The sequence below is a fragment of the Melanotaenia boesemani genome, chromosome 6, assembly GCF_017639745.1.
Source record: "Melanotaenia boesemani isolate fMelBoe1 chromosome 6, fMelBoe1.pri, whole genome shotgun sequence".
Classification (NCBI taxonomy): Eukaryota; Metazoa; Chordata; class Actinopteri; order Atheriniformes; family Melanotaeniidae; genus Melanotaenia; species Melanotaenia boesemani.
The window spans coordinates 38,684,629-38,689,464 of NC_055687.1; the positions used below are offsets into that span (position 1 = coordinate 38,684,629).

Genomic DNA, 4,836 nt, shown 5'->3' on the forward strand with positions numbered 1-4,836 from the left:
CCATTTGTTACGACTGTCTTTAAATGATTCTAAATGAAACAAATCTAATTTATGAATTTGTCACTAATAATAATAATAATGATAATAATAATAATGGATTAGATTTATATAGTGCTTTTCAAGGCACCCAAAGAGCTTTACATTTTGTCCATTATTTATTCATTCCTCACTCATACCTGGTGATGGTAAGCTACATGTGTAGCCACAGCTGCCCTGGGGCAGGCTGACAGAAACGTGGCAGCCAATCCGCGCCTATGGCCTCTCCGACCATCACTGAACATTCATCCACATTCATACACCAGCGATGCCAACACTGGGAGCAATGAGGGTGAAGTGTCTTGCCCAAGGACACAACGACAGATGACACAACGACAACCTTCCGGTAATTGGATGACCGGCTCCGCCTGAGCCACTGCCACTAACCCCAAAACATTGCAGGGTTTCACCCTGTCAAATGCATTTTCTGTGTCCAGGGAGATGGCAGCCATAGGAGCAGGATCTGGCAAGGGTTAGGGTTAGGCATGGCTTAGTCCACTATTAATGATTATAGAACCAAGTACATGTTTTAAAATTTAATTATGATTTGAATATCGGGAACATTTCGTTGACATTTCTGACTTATCTGATATTCTGACACGTTAACATGCCAATCGTTATAATCAGTCATTTTCCATATTCATCATAAATACAGATGTTTTTACTTTGACAGATTTTGAATGCTAATGCTGAAATTTACTGTATTACAAAACAGACCTCTAGAAATAATGAAATCAAGCCAATAATACTTGAATATGAACTTACTGAACATTTTGTTTAGCAATGATGAAACCCTGTAATGATAGTCGATATCTATTTATAGATGATCGACTGGCTATTTGACCTAATGAATGGCCGCTATCCTCACACTAAAGGATTCAAAGCTCCCTTATATGCTCTAAACTGGGTGGAGCGAAAAGCATTTTTGTCCAGAGACAGGGAGTACTTGCTGACTTTAGTGACCATAGATGGAACACCCCTTCACAGATCCAAGAGGTCTACTAGAATAGTGCTTGTTTTTCATGCATGAAAAGTTTATGACATGAGTTCCATGTGACACTGTTTCCTTATGCATCGAGTTCCTAAGATGCTCTATCAGGTTGTTATTACGCCACTGTTACCATGCTTCTTCCTCAGGTCATAAGTGTCATAAGGGTGTGTAATTTACCATGATACTGGTTTGTTTTGATGTTTTTCAGTGTTCAGATTTATTTGTCGGAATTGTCTTGTGTTCAGTGTGTTTCAGGTCCTGAATGCTTCTAAATGGTATGTATAACACAACATCAAGGTTATGCAGGTGTCAGAAGGAAGGTTCATCGTTTATTAAAATGCTTTTCAATGTGCAGTTTTGTGCTTGTTAGATTTGTCTTGAACTTGTATTTTAGCCCAGATGCTTCTAAATGCTATGCATTACACAAAATCAAGTACATTATAGTGTCATAATTGTAAGCATTGCATGTGTTCTTGTTGTCAAGTTCTCCAAATTCTGCAGTTTCATTGTTACACGGATGTAATGGGAATTTCATGTCACCGCTTTGAATGAACTAAATTTCGTGGCGCTTTTTTGGGTGTCTTGTTCTGCCATGATCAGAGTAATGATGCTTTTTTCTTATGTAGATGCTTGTCTGTCATTGGATTTGTAATCTATACTGGCACGCTGATGCTGATGATTCCTGACTTTCTCTAAATACAGCGGTATGTGCTCACCTACAGGTTCAGCTAGGACCACTTGGAGCTCCTATTTAATTCAATCAGAGCAGCAGGTAGACTTGATGTTATTTTGATTACAATAAATTCTGAAAAGATACTTTATTAATATCTTTCTTTGTTTATGTATTGTGTGTCTGTTTTCTATACAAGGCGGTTGGAATAACAATCCATCTGAACGCCAGTTGTAGGCCATCTTCCGCTGTCTAACAGTCCGGTGTGGTGTCTCACCCATAATAATATGTAATTATTAGATTTGCTTATATATAGCAAAGAAATTATTTTAGTTACTAATTACAGTTGTTTTCCCACAAATAGTTTTACACAAATAAGTTTACCACGGTACCATTTAAATAAAACTTTCAAAACACAAAGTCTGTGTTTATTGTTTACAAAACATAATCATTATATAACTAGCAGCACAGAGATATGTTTGGACTTTGCTCAGACAAACTCACCTGGATGCATTCAAATGCCGTGTGTTGATGGATTCTGCATTTATCCAATTTCTCCACCAGGCAATGAAATGAAATGTTTGCAAAGCAAACGTCTGTAGATTCATAACATGTCATTTTGATGTAGGTGAATTGTCTCTACATATTATTTAATGAAGTAAATTGTATTCAAATTTGTCTTACATTGTCCATTTTCCTGGCCAACTGGACAATTCTGGCATTCACCACCTGGAACAGAGTGATGTATTTGGCAATTATAAATGTCTTTTGCTTTATCATCCACTCAGGGTCAAACAAGAAACAGTTACATACATCATCTGTGAGCCAAGGATATGTGCCCTCAAAGATATCTTCCAGAAGAGGCCTGGGGCAAAGACTTTCCAGATCCCTCACTTAGACAAAAGCATTGTAGACTTCAACCGGCATGGCTCAGCAAGGTAGAGCGGTCGTCTCGTAACCCGAGGGTTGCCGGGTCGATCCTCGGCCAAGTCGGGTTCATGTCGAGGTGTCCTTGGGCAAGACACCGAACCCCTAATTGCTCCTGATGGGTCGTGGTTAGCGCCATCAGTGTGTGAATGTATGTGTGAATGGGTGAATGTGATGTATAATGTAAAGCGCTTTGGGTATCATCCCAGGTACAGTAAAGCGCTATATAAATACGGACCATTTACCAGTTTTGTCTAGTCGATTAGACATTGTTAATTAGCAGCGTTAAAAAAGGATGCGACAATAGAAAGGTCTTACATTTTTGTAAAAGTGGAAGTTATATGTAAGAAATGTGAGACAAATCAAAGACAAAGTTGTAAACAACATGATCAAACATATGGGGAAGCATGAATTTTGGGGGTGTTGTGACACAACACATTTTGTCCATATGAAAATATGTCTGAAGTGTACAGTTACAGTTCATTCTTGACCCACTCACATGTGTTTTAAATTATTAGCAGCGAAGTTTGTTGTTGCTAATCTGTAAGGCAAAAAAATGACCTTTAGGTCCTCCTGAATGTGGAAGAGGCTCATTGAGAAACCCACTCCTTGTGGTTTTGGTGCCTCTTCCTGCTTGAACTTTATTTCAGGGTTGAGTACATGTAGCACTGTTTCTGAATGGTACAATCACAAAATAGATACACATGGTCAATAATCTAGGAATTAATTTCTCACAAGCACAGCCACACTTGCAAAAGATCTCTGAAACAGAAATTTGCCTAGAATCACCTGCTGTTTGGAGGAGCAGTCGCCCATCTGCACCAATGTGTGTAGAGACATCTGTTTGTTTTTTATCTGTTTGATAAATGTTTGGTTTATCTGCTCATTTTGTAAATGAAACACTAAACGTAAACAAAATAAAAAATGTGATTCCTTAAGCTGGCAAAGGAAGTATCTGTCATAAAACAGTTCCCTATTCTTCTGCTCAGCCTCAGAGGAATTAACAAAAGCCAGGTCTGGTGCAATGTCAAGGCTTCTAAGAAGCTCATCAGGCCTTTTTTGATTCTTTTGATGGAATCTGTCATAGAGTGAGTAGTGATTGGAACTACCAGTGATTGGGTGCTGCCTTGTTGTTTCAGGACAGGTTGTGTCTGGGGCGTGCCTCCGGAACTGCAGGGTTTTGACCCAAAGCAGCTCAACTCTCAGTGTTTTCTGTAGCGCAGCAACAATGTTCTCAGGAGAGGGTTCACAGAGTCTTCCATCGTTAGGCTGGAATCTTCCATCGTTAGGCTGGAAAAACATCTGCCTTGTCCTATTGTTGGTGTGCTTTGCCACACGACCAGCAATGTCTGAAACATAAATGTTTGGGGGATGGGCAAAACTTAGGAGCCCATCTGCATGGTCCCGGGCACTCTCTTGCCATAGCAGAGGGGAGTGATAGTAGGTGACGGCATGAGTGCAGCCCATGTGCAACACGCCACCTACACAGACACAATAGGGATTTAAGGAACATGAATATTTTTTAGAATGCAGTTCAATAACATCATTTTTTTGGGCTTAAAAAAAAAGGCAAATACTTGTTGAACTAAAATTTTCTACAATGAGTTAAACTGGATTCATTCTTTATCCCTACATTTTCTTTGTAGTTGATGATTTGTTGAGTTTCTTATAAAACTATCTCAAACTAATGTATATGCTAATGCTGAAACTCTATGCATACCTCCAGTTTTCTGCAGCTTAACAAACATCTTAGGACAGACATCCTTGTACAGAAGCATTTCCTGCAGACGGTTGATCAAGTCAGCCTCTGTTCCAGCCGATGAAACTCCAAGATCTGAGCAGGCTTTCACCAAATCAGCTTTGGAGGGCTGCAAAAAGTAGAGGAAACAACGTAATTCTAGAGCATGTAAAAACAGAATCTGTATGAGCACAAATCTGCTTGCTTGAGAAACTGGGATTTATACAGATAAAATAATACCCTCTTGGATTCCACTAGACGTAGGAGCTCATCTTCATTCATGCCTTGGTCTTCTTTGGATTTTGAACCCACAGTAACATTATGAGTGAGGCCTTTAAGTAGCTCAGTTTTTGGAACTATATCACCAATCCGGCTGTGTGCTCCAATCCACGGGTAAAATTAGAATGGTCCAGTTTCTCCCAAAATGGGTTTTGTGCGTTCAAGTCTTTATTTATATAAAAAGAAAGATACAAT

General features: G+C 39.2%; 1 long non-coding RNA gene across 1 annotated transcript; it reads right to left on the reverse strand.

The window, feature by feature from the left end:
• Window positions 1–2,200: 2,200 nt before the first annotated feature.
• LOC121641854 lies at window positions 2,201–2,590 on the reverse strand. Its single transcript, XR_006010804.1, has 3 exons — window positions 2,511–2,590; window positions 2,382–2,426; window positions 2,201–2,293 (listed from the first exon to the last, which is right to left on the reverse strand). It is a non-coding gene; the product is annotated as an uncharacterized LOC121641854 (long non-coding RNA).
• Window positions 2,591–4,836: the final 2,246 nt, after the last annotated feature.